This window comes from Trachinotus anak, unplaced genomic scaffold (genome assembly GCF_046630095.1).
Source record: "Trachinotus anak isolate AG129_WGS33_773 ecotype Australia unplaced genomic scaffold, CSIRO_AGI_Tana_v1 ptg000021l, whole genome shotgun sequence".
In the NCBI taxonomy this organism is placed as follows: Eukaryota; Metazoa; Chordata; class Actinopteri; order Carangiformes; family Carangidae; genus Trachinotus; species Trachinotus anak.
In genome coordinates, this window is record NW_027273872.1 from 6534940 (window position 1) to 6553560 (window position 18621).

General features: G+C 37.7%; 1 protein-coding gene across 14 annotated transcripts in view; it reads right to left on the bottom strand.

Moving 5' to 3' along the window:
• The window catches only part of lingo2 (leucine rich repeat and Ig domain containing 2), a 197827-nt gene that overhangs the window by 154700 nt on the left and 24506 nt on the right, over positions 1 to 18621 (bottom strand). For 13 of the 14 annotated variants that reach the window (XR_011684456.1, XR_011684453.1, XR_011684457.1 and 10 more), the window contains one exon: positions 2070 to 2142. The gene's annotated coding sequence lies outside the window, so the exon portion shown is untranslated. Of the gene's footprint in view, positions 1 to 2069; positions 2143 to 9270; positions 12440 to 18621 lie in introns of those variants that run through there. The other variant, XM_071457481.1, reaches the window with a different exon arrangement.

An 18621-nucleotide genomic window follows, 5' to 3' on the forward strand; every position in this document is an offset into this window, starting at 1 on the left:
AGCTACTTTGGCATCAAAACACAAATGTTGGCAATTAACTTTATTTGATAGCACTGAAATGACTATCTGAGCTGAAATCACATACACTGCAACTATACTTGAGTGTGTAAAAGATGAAACCAAGGTCAATACAAAAAAAATAAAGAGCCATGTTATTTACTTATTATGTTATCAGTTAACACTTTTTTGAGCTACAAACAGAATAATGGTTTATGCTTGTACAGCAACGTTTATTACCTTTATTCTTCAATAATTGGGTCTCTAACTAAATAAATTTGACATCACCAGAAAATCCCTCAGGATGCTGTCACAGGATGCACAATTACCAAATGTGTCCTTTTTCCATTTATAGAGAAATGATAAATAAACATCTTTCTTTAAAGCTTTTGAGCCACATTTCTCTCTAGAGATTTTTTGAGGTATTGTGGGGTGGACTTCATGAAACATCCTCCACTGAACATGATTTCTCCTTCCTTCTGCCATTTACTAGTCTAACCTAACCATGTCCAAGATAGTAGCAACAGCACAAATATTTCAAATGTGATTTTCTTTTAAAGGTGGAAGATAAATTACTGCTTGCACCTCCATTCTGTGTTCCACACTCAGCATTTCATAAGTCTTCAAAGACTCACAAGCTGTCTGAAAAGCTACAGTTGGCATAGATCATTTTTACTGTCATCACAATACCAGTAACTGCAGGCTAGTAACAGCAATGTCTGCTTCCATTTCGACACTCTCCCCAGAGCTATCAGGTTTTTACTAGATCCCCATAAACTTCAAGCCACATCTCCACCTTGTCTTTGATTAGTTGTGTTGGCAATTAAAATAAAACAACCTGCTCATGTCATTAATAAAAACATTATCAATGCAGTTACCACTTAAACTGTTTAAAAAAGCAGGGAAATGATAATTAACAAAAGATTTTGCAATAATTGGCTACATCATGCTTCACTGCTTTCCATTGTATTGTGCCATGTCCTCTGCTCTAACCTGGCCAGGACAGTCTGGGACTGCTGAATGCACAGGAGTTGGCATGGAACTGACAGCTGCTCTTATCATGTTAAGCACAATGACACGGATTGGTACAAGAGAACTGCTTTAATGAATCTGGATTTGTGCCCCTGGGCTGCAATCACCCTGACCAACCCTTGTATACCCATGTTTAGCCTTAGGGGTGCAAGTATTGGTGCCTTCATTTTGAAACTGCTTTTGAAACACAGAGTTCTTTCATCAGTGTGTGCATCACTGAAATGTAAAATGTTACTGATGTTTGCAACAACCCTACCTTAGAAATATACTTACTAGTATGACTATGCAACGATAATCCTACAATATTATGAGTTTACTAAATTACTACTAGACCCACATTTCCAATGCTACAAAAAGACTATATAGCATATAGTCACCCTAAATATGACAGATTGAAAACCTTAAAAATGTAGAGTAGCACATCAAAGCCTTAATGCTAACGTTCATTATTTATTATTATACTTTCTATTTTTACATCTTTTTATAATGCTGAGTTGACAAAGAGATGTCAAAAGCAATCTGCTCTGACTGTCGACAGATTCAAAAAGGCTGTATGTGAAGAGAACAGTGTGTTCTGCTGGCCTATTTTGAAAAGCCACCCACGGATTCACCCGCTATCAGTGCACCTGCGGGTGCATTTGTATATAACTACCATATTCAAGAGGGAATCTGACATAGTGCATGGATACCAGAAGCTCTTTCACAACCAGTGACACATCATGTCACAGTTCCAATAGCGTTCAAATTTCTCAGTTCCTCACAAAACATGTAGAGGTAAAACAAGGAGGGAAGGGCAAATACAGTCAGGTTATCACCTCGCTTCCCACACCCATTTCCCTAAATGAAAAAGATTCTTATTTTCAGAAAAGCTTCTCTTTTAAGCAGGTAGTGTCTGGCACTCCTTGACCTGTGTCTATTTATAGCTCTAAGAATATTCATAGCCAAATCTATATCTATAACAAGTCATGCATGAAGCCCTGCTGTTTTTCCCTGAGGAACACATTTATTCATGCTAATAGAGACACAAAAGATTAACTTACCATACTGGAACAGAGGCAAAGAACATGTCTGCTTTCTGCCAGGAGAGCGGATAGGTCCCTACACAGACTCAGTCTGAAATATAAAACGACAAGACTTCTGTTAGGACACACAATAGGAATGACTTGTGTTATTCCACAAGACAGATCAGAAACATTTGGAATGTCAGCACACAGGAAGCTTGTGTCATCCACTCATTGTACTCGACATCACACCAGATAAGTGCATCAGCTGGATGTCTAAAATATAAATGTAAATCCTGGACTTTATATAACTCCCATCCATGCTTCCCTGTATATTAAGGAGTAAAAAACATTAGTAATGTATAACTATACAACACAGGTCTGCAAAATTTGATTTCAGTGAGTATATTGATTTACTTAAGAGATGATATAATTCAGGACTCAGTAAAGCAGTAAAGGACTTTAAAAAGACAATAATATTAGGTTCATTTATAGATCCCAGAGACAAACTGCATCTTAAAGTTGCAAAAAAGAGATACTAATACTGTGTGGCACAATCTGCACCCCTGATCTGGCTCTCATTTTAGATTTTGCACGAATGCTAATACAAGTATCTCCAGTTGCTTTAGATTACTGCAGTCAATGTTAGAAACTGATGAGCAGCTCCGCTTTATGGCAATATTATGATGAAACACCTTCATTTGTCAGGCATACCATTCACTGGAGTAGCCAAAGAGAGATTGTGATATACAATAACATACACTTAATGTAAAATGACATATGGCCCAACTTCATACAAAAGACAAGTCTCATTGATATTTTGTGCATATTTGGTGTATACGTGCAGACTGTCAGGCATTTTACAAACAACACAACAAGCACTTGTTGTGATTTTAGTTGAACTGCTTTGCCAGTTGTTTTCCCCGTAGGTAGACTAGCAGCAGCAGTGGGTAGCCTCTACTGCTGTCAACCTCAAGCACTTTAAACACTAGAAATACGCCTCTGTGTAGCGGCATTCAAAACCTCCCTCTGTCATTTTCAGTGTTAAAACCATTTATGCTCACTGTGGAATGGTTAAGCTTTGTTAGGAAAACATTTTCTGAATCTAACAATATTGCAACTCTTTGTTTTTGTGCTCGTTCCGAAACACTATACATTAAATTCTTAATTTTTATTGTTCACTGTAACATATGCATTGTATTTGATGAGAATATGTTTGAAGTGACAACAAAAATAACAAGTACAGAAAAACCTCAATCTGCCATTCACTGCATCTCCGCTTTTCTGACAGCATTTTAACGTTTAACCAACTTAATGATTGCATCAAGGTTGAGTATTCACGCTCTGAAAGACAAACCACTATCCTGTCCATTTTAATCACAGCCTTGTGTCGAAGTCAGGTGAACAATAAAGACACTGGCTCCTTTTTCTTTGGATCTGCTGTACTGTTCTGGCTCGTAATCACAAAGGGGGAAGACCAGCAGTGTGATGGGAGGGGATTTGGAAGGAGTATGGGTGAGAGGACAAGGAAAAAGGGAAGGGAAAGAGAAGGATGAGACACCACTGGGATGAAATCTTGAGTATGCCAAGGTCAGCAGAACTCTCACTATGAAATGAAACGCTGCCAAACACAGACACATACACACAAACAGAGAATGACAAAAAGACACACACACACAGAGACACACTTAAACGTAGCAACATACCGCCCATATTAGCTCTTCCCTGAAGACAAGCTGCTGAGAACTGCTAAATTACCACTGGGCTCACACTTGGCTATATGTGCCTGTACACATACGCACACACACACTCTCTCTAGCTCTCTCTTTCCTATCTTTACATTGGTTCTCTGGTCATTTTGATATCCCCAACTTTGCCCTTTGCCCTTACTGCACTGAGCTGGGGTCTATGCTCTCTTTGTGAAAACCAGGATATTTAGGCTTTTCTATGAATGTGTGTTCTGGAGGTTGCTAGTTCATCTACTCCTCAGATTTTTTGTCTTTATTAATAGAAACCTTCATAAATTCATGCCTTTGTTTGAGTTACCTCAGGTGATGACATATCCATTGGGCTCATATATGAACTAGACTCATCGTGCTTGTTTATTTCACCCAGAACACCATCAAGTATCATTGTTACTGACTTTAAAATGGTTTATCTCCGGCTACTTTTAACAAAGCTTGGCCCCACACATTTCTCACCACACACATTTCACACATAAAAGCTTTAAACAAACATGGCTGACTACAAAATAGACTTGAATAAATTCAGGTCTCATGAAAAATTGTAATCTCATACATTCTAATGCCTGTGTTTACACAGAAGTTGGATTAATGCTAAACCAGCATGTTTCAGTTTATTTTGGCAGCCAAATACACTGGAATAATGAAATTATTAAATAATGAAAAAAAGATATCACACCTTCCACTGCACATCAGAGGACATTACATTCTATCCATCCAATTTGCAACTGCTATTTATATTTGTAAAAAACACTTATTTTTTACTGGGTTACTGATCAAATGGCAACTGATGTTGTTTGTTGTGCTTGCTGAATTTACTTGTTATTTCAGAAAATAGTTAAATGAAAGTTGGGGCAGTGCAAAGATAACTTCTGTTTTCCATCAGCTGCCCACTCCACACACTATAAAATTATTAGCTTTATCTTACGGTGCAGTGCAATTCAACATAGCTGCAATGCAAACTGCTGTCAAATTTTCCAGAATTTTTGACAGCATCCGTTGATGTATTACATTGCATTATATCGCACAACTGTTGCTTTTATTGAACCAATGTGTACGTTATGTGATCAACTGAGTTTTAAAAAGATTCCAGCTTTCTGTGTCAACCGAAGCATATCACCAAATGCAAGTTGAATGAGCAGCTGAGTTGTACATTGTTGTTGTATATTGTACATCTGTGCGTACCTCAAGGAAAAAACAGGGCAGGTAAGATGTCCAACAGGGCCTCCCATATTAAAAGATTATGGACATCACATATTGTGTCATAAAAGTTTTCTGCTGGGGTTTGATGATCACATATCACACATTGTGCAATCATCTTCCTTCCCTTTAGCAAGATACTCTCAACCCTGATGTTACTTTTTCCAGTGATGCCATTTGAGATCCTCTTCTTTACTGTGTCGTAAACACAAGCGAGATTCACATAATGTACACTGCAGTCATACACCAGAAGGAATGTCCTAAACTATACTTTAAAAGGTTATTTAGTGTTCCAATATAATCCATATAGTCCATTAAAGACTCATCCTTTAGTCATCTTATTAAATTTCAATGAGAGACAAAAACAATGTTCTTGTTTGGCTGCATGTTGAACTAGTTATCAATCTTAAAACATTCATGCTTATTCATAATAAAGGACTCAGTACAGACAAGGAAAATATGGGAAACATTTCAACACCACATGGGTATTTACCCACTATAAACAGAGTGCCTTTTGTGATCCTTTCAAAGGCTTCCCTTAACTACCAAAGTGCTTTTTGTGATTGCACATTTTTTTGTCCACATATGAATAAGGAGTTCTGCCATTTTGTCACACTATTTCAATCAATCTTTGCCTTCAACTCCTGATCAAGAGATATTAAAATTACAATGAAAAACATAGATTTATAAATATGTATTTCCTGTCTCTTGGTTGCATTTATCATCATAATTTCTCAGGAGTTCCCTGAAGGCAGCAGGTCCTAAATAATTGATCGGCCTGAAAGCAGTTTGGGTCTGTGAGGGAGTCTCTGCAACTCTCTTGGGAAACAAATAGCACCAGCAGCTTTGAAACCAGCGGAAACAGGCAAGCCTCGGTTACAATTAGTATTGTGTTCCGCCATGCCAAACATTTGGTGCTGAGACAATGGAATACAGTTTCATTGCAATCCCAAAGGCTCACAGGCTGAAACATCAAAGGTCCAGGTCTGTCTCTGCCTCAGTTTACCAAGACACTGAAGAGATGCAGATACAGTTAAGACTAATTTCAAAGAGAACCACTAACAGTTTCATTATGAAAATGTAAGCAGCAGAAATTATGAAACATTACAGTATGCACCTCAGGATATAAAACTGTGTGGATGTCCGACCTTAAATGGAACACATGTTTTGTATCTCTCTTCTTAAATAATTCACTCATTTGCAAACATGAAAAACTCTTTAACAAAGCAACAAACAAGAGACCGCAATCACTGTGGAGCAAGTCTATCGTCTATCTATTGTGTATAATGACAGATTTGTGAAACCATTTAATTTCTACATTCAGTTTTATGTACTTCCAGTTGAATTTAACTGAACAGAACAATCTGCTCTGAGAGAGGAATTTATATCAAAAACAACAGGGTACAAGTTGCTCTTCAATTAATTATCAATCATGTAGCTATGAGCTGTGTCTTCATCTTGTGACTCATGTTGCAAACTTTGGCAACAACTTGGTCATGCTCAGAAATTTAGACTAAACTGCCCGCAGGATCAGACAACTAATGTGATTTTTTTTAAGTTTACATTTATATTCACATTAGCACATTAAGCAATGATGGTTGGCCCCATAATTTCTAAAGCATCTTATACTGAAAAAGTTATCATCAATTTGTTTAAACTGAATGACACCCCTGATTGAGATAATAGTTGTTCAATAAAATATCTGGAGCAGTCTTGTAAACAGTGTCACATTTCCCACTGGGACCCTGGCAGCATACTTTGGGGAGGCTTTAAATCTCAAGAATCAGTATGTAGGCCACAGCACAAAGGCTGTAGAACACAAAGAGAACACATGATTGAGTCAAGGTTTTTAAATGCCACATCAGAGACAGACAGTGCTGGAGAGATCTGCACACTGCTGAAGCAAAAGGGTTCTAGTACAAATCTACTGTATCCGGAACAACCCAGCACACAGACTACACCACGAGTCAAAAGTTTTACACCCCCCTTTTTCTAGTTTTTATTGAAATTCAAGCAGCTCAAGTACAGTGAATAACTTGAACGGTACAAGGATAAGCATTAAACTGCCCAAGGTATGAAGAAGTTTAGGTCACCAAAACCTGAAAAATCATGTTAATTTCATAGAAAACAGGTCTTGTTAAGGGATTACGAGATTGGTTGATTTACAGCTGTACTGCAGCAAAGGAAGTAAATGAAGCCCTGAACTCTCAAACTCTCTATCTGCATAAAGGCAGTGTTTGAATTAATTTCATTACTGCACCCCTTGATCCATTTTTAGGACAACACTGCACTTCATTAAGTAGTACTGTATATTGCTATCAGAATGGTGAGAAAAAGGCGAGTAACAGAGCAAGACAGACTGGTTGGTGAAGTCACAGTGAAGTTAGCGTTTGCCCTTTTTCTTAGAACCCATGATTCTAATTATAAAAAAACACAATGAAACAGAGTATGTTGGTGATAACAGCTCCATGGTTACTTGTAATTATTAACATATCAAGGAAAACCAATTTGTCACGATAAAAAGGAAGTACAAATTTAAGGTTACCCATACATACGGAGAAAAAATTGGTTGGGGAAAAAATATGGCATATTAATCGCTAACAGTAAATCATTTCTTCAAACATGGAAGACCTACCCATTCAAAATACTGAAGGAATAATCTTGTTTCCCTGGATTAAAAGTCAAAGAAAATGATAATCGTGTTGTCACAATTTGCTAGAATTATCTGTAGAATGGATGTTTGGCTTCTACTTCAATGGTTAAATCCATGATTCATTTTACACACTCATGTGCTACCAACTGAGGCAAGAAGTGGAGAATAGTATAATGTTTGCATTTGAAATGTATTTCTTATAGTCCATGAATTGGATATACGGCGGAAAATGATCATTCAGCCTATTTATTAGCCAAGTTAACGTCTGAGAAGAGGCTGTGTTGAAATGGAAATACTGCCATTGCAATATTAATACATAATATATCTGCATGGCCATCAGAGCATAAAGTCTAATCAGAATCATCATATGCTGTGACAAACGCACTACAAATGCTTATATTTCCCATTTTCTTTTGTGAGGATCTTTCATTTTAATGAGATTTGTTGGACTTTATCTCAAATAAAAACTGTTATGTCCCAGAAATGCATCACATGTATCAACTACATCTGTTGCTTATGAAAGTAACTGTGGGACAGTCTGAACTTCCAAACATAGTTTAGATATGATTCATCCCCAAACAGCATTTCCATTAGGCTCATTTTAATTAATTCAGACTGTCTCAGAAGAAAGAATGAATAAGGTTAATTTTCACACAAAATGGGAAACGGATGATATCTGAAATGATGATATCCATAAAGAAAAGGCTGTGCTTCACTGCAGAGCATATATTTCCCTCTTACTTGTTACCTCTGACAAAGACCATAAATTATGTGATGGCCTAGTCCATCCATTTATAAAGTCATGTGTGACCACAATACTGTGTTTCTGAAAGTAAGAGCCTGGATGTTATGGTATTTACTGAAATTTGAGTCTCCAAGAGGTAAGACCACTACTAACTAATTCAGCATTTTTATGCACATCTGTGATCCTAACAGAAATAAATGTGGTGATTCCTGGATTGTCACCATTGTCACCATCATGGCTGCCCTTATATAACTATTCTGTCCTGAATCAAATATTATTTTAGCCACAACGACATCTGTTTGTTACTCTTACATAACAATTCTCTCATACCCTGTGAAGAGTTTTCCCTATCATTACAAGAATCAAGTGCAGCACAACAGTCTTTGCACAGCACCTAAGCCAAATGAATGGAAACAAAATAATGCTGAGAGTTCTGGACACTCTGCAGAGAAAGGATATTATATTGGGCCGAATATAAGACAATATTTTTTCTGGTTTGAGACAGTGGGGGCCAAGCAATTTTTACTAGTGGGTCCTCTCATTTTGTTAGCAGGAGAACGAACGTGCACATGTGGGAGCAGGTGGGCTACACAATAGACATCTCCGCTGCCAGATGTTCCACTGATCAACAGTCAGTGGTGGTAAGGAAACATAATAATGCATAATGTAAATGTAGTGAGAAAGTAGACTGCTAGCAAGAAAACATGGTTGTACACAAAGTAAATTATGACAAAATGCATTTTGGTGACACTGGTAACACTGAATATAAATATAATTTAGTTTGATTACAAGAAAACTCTACAGATCACCTCCAGGGCTTTTCTTTCAAATTTCACAATTAATGCAAAACATTTGAATACAAAACATTTTGCCCATGTTTATGTCTCCACACATATTTACCTGTAAAACCTTGCCTCACGGTAAATTGTTGGAGATAATGTTTGAGTACATTACAGATAACTGAGCTACTATGAGATAAAGCAATGTATGCAATGTTTTGTTTCAAAATGGTCAAACCATAGAATGTAATGTCATACAAAATCAGTCAAACACAAACATCTACATTTATATGTATTTAAACAGTTGAGGATTTGACCTAGACCTGAATTACTGTTAAACAGAGCAGAGTCTTTTCTTTTCAACAACCTATCTAGTAAATCTAGTTAGGCATTGACCTCAGGTATGTATCAAAATCAAACAATCAAATACAGTCATATGCAATGCAATAATATTCACTAGTTAAATATGTTGATGGAAAGTCTAATAGTAGAAGACTCCTGGGGACTACACTTTCTTGGAACCACCCTCTCTATTCTCAAATAACTGAGAATAGAAAGGTAACACAGTTAAAGTTGTTAAAGTAACTGCATTTGAAAAGTGTTAATTAAACTTACGATAAAAGTCCCAGATTGTTTTACATAGTGAATTTTTTCAGTGTACCGCCTTGCATAGTGTTTCCAGCGTATCAGCAAAGATAGGACTTAGATCACCAAGCTGTGCTGTCTTTTGAACGAAGTCATGTCACAGAACAGACAACCCTCATATTAGTCAGGCAATATGTGCTTTCCATCCTCGGGGTATACGTTTTAAAAAATGTGCCTTAGAGAGTTACAAAACATTATTTCAGATCTCAATCTCACAAAGTCTGTCACAGTTCTGCTTAGCCATAAGCTGAGATTCACAAATACACTGAAATATATTCAGTCATTCATCAGATTTTGCATGTGAGTACACCTTATCAGGCAGCAGGACAGTGATCCCATACTGCAAAAAATACTCCCAAACACCAGACTGTTGGCAAGAAGCCCCAAAATCAAGTAAGAAGTGTCTGCAATGCAGACCGAGCAGAATATCACCAGCAAGGATATCACGGATCTGCTGATGGTGATGGGTTATAGATTTCAGGCAGTCGGCAATTGCAAAGGCACTGATTGGCCCACTAATAGTGCGGAGCTACGTATGAACAGGTCACTGTTAACCTGACACGGATGTAAACGACCTCAAATTTATACACAGAGTCATCACTTTAACTTCAAAGTCATAATTAAATTTTAAATATATTCCTAATAGACATTTCTACAGTACAATACAGTAGTTTCATCATTAATATGTTGCCTTATGTAAAAACTTAACAGAAAGTTACAGTGGATTGCTTTGGTTCTGCTCACTCTATTTCCCATGGAGGTTTTGTTTTTGTCCTGTTCAGCATGAAATTGCTTTTAGATTGGACAGGTAAATTGGCCTGCATTTGCCATAAAAAATAAATTTTGATAAAAATGTTTCTGACTAAAATTATACCTTTGTGTCTGCTCATAGTAGAGGGCAGCCACAAATAATAAACACCTACATGCCAGGTCAGGTTTATAGGCCAGCACCTTCCCATTACATTCATTTAGAGAAGTTGAACATGATTACAGAATTTTATTGTGTTTTTCAGTGCTTTCTTTTTTGCTTGACATGCGTAGGAAAAGCTGTGGGTACTTCTATAATTGGGTTGTGTTCTAGACAGCAGTTAAGAAGCTGTTACTAGGAGATCCCAATTTGAATATGTATATGCATGTTTTTTGAAGTTGCAAACACAACTTGGCTGTGATGTTGAAGTAGCCACTATAGCTGTTGCTCCAGGGTAATGTGGCATACAGTACTTACGTATGTGAGCGTTCCTGTGTGAGTGTTTCTTTCCCATTGCTGCCATGAAATAATATCTTCAAACACAGTACTGAAAAACAGCATATTTCTTATGTTTGTGGCAGCTAGTAACAACTGGTTTCCCCTTTTCACCCCTTTCTTCATTAACTTCTGACAGAATTTTCAATGGCAGTTATGTTTCTGCTAGAATTCATAAAATTAGCCTTATTTTTGTTAATTCCACACAAGTGCACAGGATGTTACACAGTGCACTGTTACAGAGTTAGACTGAATGCTGCTGACTGGGTAATAATTGATGTCTTAATGAGGAAAGAGTGAATTTTATATTGTGTTTTTTTTTTTTTTTTCCTTAATACAATTCACTGTAGTATGGTAAGAGCATTAAAACAAGGCCACATCTGTGAGATCAAATGGATGATCAGAGCAGATCAAAGGATGCCAAACTAATTACTGCAGACAAGTGAAGTGGTGAAGAGTCAAGCCACAAGCTCAAAGGCCATGTGAACCCCAGCACTCACTCATTTAAGAAGGAAGTGTTAAAAAAAAAGTCACAGAGTCCCTAAAATATGGGCTGAGATGACATGTTTGCCACTCAGATGTTGCAAGAAAACTTCCCTGCCATAAAGCCAATAACATACCAAGAAGTCAAGCACATTTTACTCTTGCTGCTAACCTGACTGCAAAGTTGGACAGCTTCGGTTAGACAAGTGATCAGTAAAAAGATGAGCCATGCTCAGTTTATTTATTATGATCTGTGGTACAATATTCACATAAAATCAACCTGCACCTAATCATTTTTTCATATTAACACATATTGTGCCTTCTGTGCACAGTGATATTCCTTCTCAACCTATCAGAAGACATTTTAAATGTCACTGCATAACTAAATAGTCTTAACACTTCCTCCAATAACTAGTAATCTAAATCAAATCTACTGCAGCATAGAGGTTGTGAGATTTGTCTTGATGATCACCTTTTTTGTAACAGAGAATCCTATATATATATATAATGACTCATAAAGCTTGTCTATTAAGGAAAGGTGCCACCTAGAACACTCTTTGCAATGAAAGAGAAGTTTGTTTTTCCAAAACAGAAATATTATATTCTTGGTCTGTGTTTTAATAGTCCAGTACTGTGGATGAATGTCATTTTGCAAGCACAGCACAATGTCATGTGTGCACAATGTACCTGCTTTAGCTATCATACTCAACTCCAGTTTGTTCACTGACCCAAACAAAACTAGCGATGTCCTTGTGTTGCTGTATGGAGGCAGCAGTGCTATGCATGCATGCTCTTAATGCTCCCGGTGTACATATTTGAATGAATAAAACATGTCAGCCAAAAGGGTCCATTCCACCATGCAAACTTTGCAAGTTCCCCTCCCACTTTGGTTCCCTGTGGTACTATCCTCTCTTATAGGTCAGAGTGACTACCATAGAGGAACAAGAGCATTAAAAAATTTAAAATAGTACTCTTGGTTGATTTAGAGATTAGGCTCTTGATGTGGAGAAACTAGTATGTATAGTGGCTGATGAGAGCTCCATGGACATTAACAATGTATACAAATTAAATTATAATTAATTTAAAGCCAAAACTTCTCAACACCAAATGCAAATACATTAAGAAAACCTGCCATATGCCAGCCACTGGGACAGAAGATACATATGCAAATGCAAGAATGCATATGTACAGTATGTACCATAAGTAATTCTTGTAGTGCTCATTTGTTCACATCTATCTTTCTTTCATCTAACTTCTACATTACTGTTTGTTTTGTTTTGGTTTTTACTTTACTAGCATACTCATTTATAATTTAAATGTCAACAGAATATATGTATATTATATATAATATAAGATGCTAAACATCAGCACACTCTAACGGCCTACAGCACTGAGTGCAACTTAGTTAAACATACTTTATCCTAGTGGGGCAGTATTACATTTACATATATCAGAATTGTACTGAGTAGTCCATACTGCAGTTGTTAATTTAACATGAAAAAAATATTTTAAAAATGGGAGCTATATCATGAAAAAAAGTGTACTCAAGTATACATAAAAAAATATTTGACTTCCATTATGTGCCATGTTGTCATTCTTTGACTGGCTAATTAATGTTTTCTATAATTTCATAAGGTTTACTCTTTACTGCTTAGAGATGTTGCCACTTTCCCTGTACAGCCTGCACAGTAACCACAAAAATAGGCAAGAATGATGTGAGTGAATTTGCTTAAACCCTTTTTCAGGGTGAAAAAAGAGCATCTTGTCTTTTTTCCCCATACCTTTATATGGAGAACCTTATCTCTCTACTGCAGTGTTTTCCTTTTTTGTTCTCCCAATGTCATGCTACTATTCATCCCCAATCTGCCTCTGTTCTGAACAACAAATCACCGTTTGGCTCTTTTTGTCCTCAGGACAACCAACTGTCTGTTTCTTATTCAGGCTCTCAGCCTCCTTGCCACATTGTCCTCACTTGCTCATTGTCTTTGCCTCCTTCTGCCCCTTGTTATTTATGGAATGCAAGAACTGCAGGAGTACAGAGAAGTAGCCTGGAGCTATACCATGCCCTAAACCAAGCTGCCCAATCACCGCCAACAGATTATGGAAAGGCCTTGTCAGAGACAGGAAACCTTTTGTCACCTCTGCCACGCCACCTCCCCTGCGCAGTGTCCTCCCTACTTTTTGAGCCTGATTAATACTTTTCTGTGAGATTGAAGTGATGATTTAGTGTACTGGCTCAAATAATGAAATGTGTTTTTCATCAGATTATCAGGTCCGTCATGCATGGGCAGTCTGATGACATCTATATATGTAAATGTGTTTCTACAATCATGGATTGAGCTGTTGAAATGTAATAAGATGTAATATTTTATGATAATTTCTTGACACTCCAGATATTAAATGGGACTTCAACTAAATGAATAAAAAAAAAAAAATGAATAAAAATTATTATTATTACTCATTATATTTTAAATGTATTCATATCAGTCCTCAGCTCACCTTCTCATCTATATGTGTTGGAGGCAACCCCCTTTTGTGAAAACATGCATTTACTTTGAAGAGAGGCTCACGCCTATCTGCTGCATTAATACAACTAGGGATGTGCATGATAGTCGACTAAACATTGTAAACCAGCAAGGTGGAAAGTTGAAAGATACTGCACCCTGGCAGTATTTTGATATGGAAAATGAAAATAAAATTGTATGAAGGTTGTGTCAGAATATAGAATATATCTGGACATATCTGGAGCAATGCGTAACAACATTCACCCCAGGCATGTGGACATTAACCTGCAAGGAAAGAAGGGCACTGGTGCTAGCATTGCTAATGTTGGCCACACTCTGCAAAGCAATAACACATCATTTACCTGCAGATGTTGTGATTCCCTTCGGTCTGCAAAGATAACGCAGCTCATCAGCAATGATATGCTTCCACTGAAGTTGACTCCTCTAAATTTAAAATTCAGTTTAATCAACAGGGAAATTAGTCATTTGGAACATCCCTAAATACAACAAATACAAAGAAAAGTCCATTTTCTTCCATGCTAAAGTAGCTGTCAAGCTGTCAGATCCTTCCATATACTACTACAACTAACCCCAGCCCCAATCTATTGCAACAAGGGTCCAGTGACACACCACAGCCAGTGCTAACTTCCCACTGCGGTTATACTCCAGGTGCTGGATGACTTTGTTGTAAAATTAGGGACAGAGAACTGACCTTCCACCAAGGTTAAGAGAAGAGCTAAAACCAGGATGTTGCATTCCCCATGTCTGGTGTAAACCGTAGGAACCAGACCCCCCCCCCCCCTTAAACTCCCCTGAAAGGCTTGGTTAACCATAAAACCAATTACCATAAAAATCACCTCATGGGTTCCACATACAGGACGGTAACACATGCCGCTGCATACAAAGCAGAGACAGCTAGAGCTTGATGACTGAGGAGCCACTGGAAATTGCTGACTTAGTCGCTAATGTGTTTTCAGTGTCTGTTAGTCCTGAGATAAAGATCTGAGCTGGAGATGAAGAGATGAAAAAGGATGTGGATGAGAGGGAGAGCTTCCAGGAATAACATCTTAACAGCCGAGATCTTAAAGAAAATCTGAAATAAATATGATTGTATTCAACATATACAAATGCTGTATTCTTTACAAGCTTTACAAATGTCCAAACAGGTAGGGGTGGAAGAGACTGCCTCAGTCATGCAGCCTCAAAGCACTGTCAGTGCAATATCTACTGAAGAATTTAGAGATGGCATCAGTGTAAACATTTTTTCGCTTTTCACTCATGCTCTGATCAGCACAAGGTATGTTTAGCAATCTAACCCACAAAATGCAACCTTTGGAAGCTTGAGTAGATCTTCAGTGTGGTCAGATATGGTAACCCATGTTCTGCTCTTTGCATTGTGTTTCTAAGATTCCTCTGCAATAAAAGTCCAACGAGTCCCAACTGCCAAAGACTCAAGGCCCAATAATCACTCATTCTCAGTGAACCATTAGGCTTCTGGCTGTAACTGCTGTCCAGTCTAACAGAAGGCATTTATTGAGCTGCTGCTCTGTTGCACAGCTAATTAGATAGGATCTGTTGTTGCTGTACTCTTGACATGTATTAGCTCATTTGTATGACTGAGTGCACGCCAGGCACCTTTTCAAATGGTCACTACGTTCAAGCATTAGTGTAAAACCTGAGACCACAGACAAGATCCCAAAGATGCTAATCAGGAGGCGGAAAATCCGAGCTATGGTAAGCAGAGGTGCTTGCTATATTCCAGCATTGACAATTTAAGTGAGAGTTTGTTAGTAACTACATCAGTTGTAAGATGATGGCAGCCCAGCCACAGAGATTTACAGAAGTTTACAGTTTGTCAGATCAATCGTGCTGATAATCATAGATAGAAGCCAAATAATTTCAGACTTATTATAGAGATTATATTATTTCATATGATAAGAGTCTAAAGAGTTAGAGTTTAAATATTACTATAAACCATTAAATGTTACTATACAGCGTTGTTCTCAATGTTTAAATCACATGATGAGGATGAGGTTTTGAGATGCCAGGTAGCTAAAATTGTTGACTTTGGATTGCTATTCAAGAATATATGAAGCAGTTAGCAGTTTTACAGCTTGTCAGGCCCCTTACTGTCTGTTCTTTTTGGTTTCAGCCAGTAGCCAAAGATCTGGATGTTTGTGCACATGCTATATGTCACTAAGTTCTTCTAAGAAAAATGCTAATTTGTGAGTCACTTTTGATGTGTTGCTTGCTGGTTAATCACCCTTATTTTAGATTTATCTGGTTTATAGATTTTGAAAGAGTGTGTGTAAGAAAGAGAGAATGAATCCTGGGTGAGAGGTATATTATCATTATTTACAGTATATCCTACTTATATCATATGTTCACGTCATGAGGGACAGGCTGGTAACCTGTAACTGATAACAGTGTACCAGCATCTGTGTGTGGCTAAGATAGATAGAGAAACAGTATTTTGATGTAAATATATTGACTTGAGCCCTTGTCAAGACTTGGGTTGAAACTTCAGGCCCATGGTGTATCATTATCTGACTTGGCATTAACTTGCTACAGTAGCTTTGAGTGAGCGACTGTTTTAAAAAATTAAAACAAACAGAAGAGAAAAAAGCAGTGGTTTGCTTTGAGAGGAATGTTGGTTAGCAGGCATTTGGGATGTATATTCTTTGTATGCATCAATGTCTGCAACCTGAATTTGTTCTCAGCTTTAGAGAAGCCTCCTTATTTACCCAAGTAAAACAAGAGGCTCTCCTCTGTGTGAGGCTGTGACTCTGCAGCTGTAAGCAATATCCATCCATGATCATAATTTGATCCAAGAGGCAAGTCCCTGTAAACATCACATTACAATATATTTATGGCCTACTCCATAACAGTGGATTTAAATTGAGCTATAATTTCTGGAGATGATACATGGCAGTCTCAGGTGAAGAAACAACGTGTCGCAGTGTGGTGATCGTCATCTACAATCTATTCTGCTCATTAACACCTTGTTTTTCAATGGAAAAACAGCTGTCTGGCTCAACCCTGCTTACAGCTTACCACTGGGAGCCTCCACTCAACCATTTGCCCTGCTCAGTGGCATTTTAATAATATTCCCATTTAAGACCCTATCGGTGAAGCCTGACTTCTGACAGCTGTGGTAAAGCAATAAATCATGAAATGAGGAGAGGCAGAAAAAAATCCTTTGCATGTAATTATAACTGTGACATGGTCAATGTGCCTTGGCTGGCAAACTAGTGCCCACGCACAGGTCTCACATACTCACAACAGGTTCCTTGTTTTCTCCCTGCTACTCTGATGAAGATGTTGGTTTGTTTGATTTGAAATAAACCAGCATTGTACATGTAGATATTCTCCTCATATTACAGTTGAGATATAATCAATACTATGGCATAACAAGCAAATATAAAAAAAGTTGGTTATGGGTACCAATGTATGTTATCTGATTTACATTTATTGATAATATTAGTTCATTAGTTTATTTGATGGTGACAATTCCTGAAATTATACCAGAGTTGGCCAAAAGGGTAGTTTTCATCTGTAGTCCCTCAGCACATAGAAGAGTTAAAAGAAGTTGTCCATAACTTGGATTATGCATTTATGAGAGCATGGAGAGAAAAGATGAACCGACACTGACCGTGAGTCACTTTTCATGTCACGCGAAGCAGTGTGCCTAAACAGGCAAATATGAACAGTGCAACACTATTACATTCTAATGCATTTAAGATATGAAGAAATTATTGACAAGAAATTACAAGAATTCAGCCATATCTCTCACTTGTTGAACCGAATATCCGGTTGCATCGGTTTATCGTTCACAACCCTAAAATCAAGGTAGATCGCTGCAGAGGCGACTGTCTTTAGGTTTTGTGTCTTTGTCTCAAAACAATGACTTTCTCATGGCCATACTTTTCTGCTGCTGCCACAATCAGTGCCACTTCAGCCAGTCGGTAAGACTCTCTGAACATGGCGTGTCCCGATCCTGCAAACACTCGCTTCACCAGGAGGAAATCCTGTAGCAAGCACTCCTTCTGCACTAAGGGCATGGCTTCAGCCCTCTGTGTAGTGGTCATAAACGCACTCCAAGGCCTTCCGTCTGTAACGCACAGTCAGCATCTGGATACTAAGACATGTTCCTCCAGGGGGAATATAGTTACCTCCACCATGTGAACAAGTAACTACTGGTAACAACTATATGTGTGCTAGGGAATTAGCCAGAAATGCTAAGCTGCATTTACTGTGAAAGGAAAGCAAATGCTCACTGAGTGTTTCTTTATAAATGTTCCAACTTGTTTAAAAAATGTCTATAGTAAGGGCAAATGTTCAAAATCCATAAATTAACAAACAATCCTGCTTTCTATTGCTGCCCATGTGTTAGCCAATTCATATGCTCAAACAACTTTCACCTTGACTGAGAGGTAATTCCCTGTTATCATTCTTAGTGCTTAGAAGGTTTTTAGAGCGCTGTACTTTACGCTGAAGGAAGCCCTCCTAACAACATGTCTTTAACTGCAGCTGTTATGCATGCCAGGGAAATTGCTAAAAAACATAAGGAGTGGTTAGTGAGTCAAAATAGTTTCAC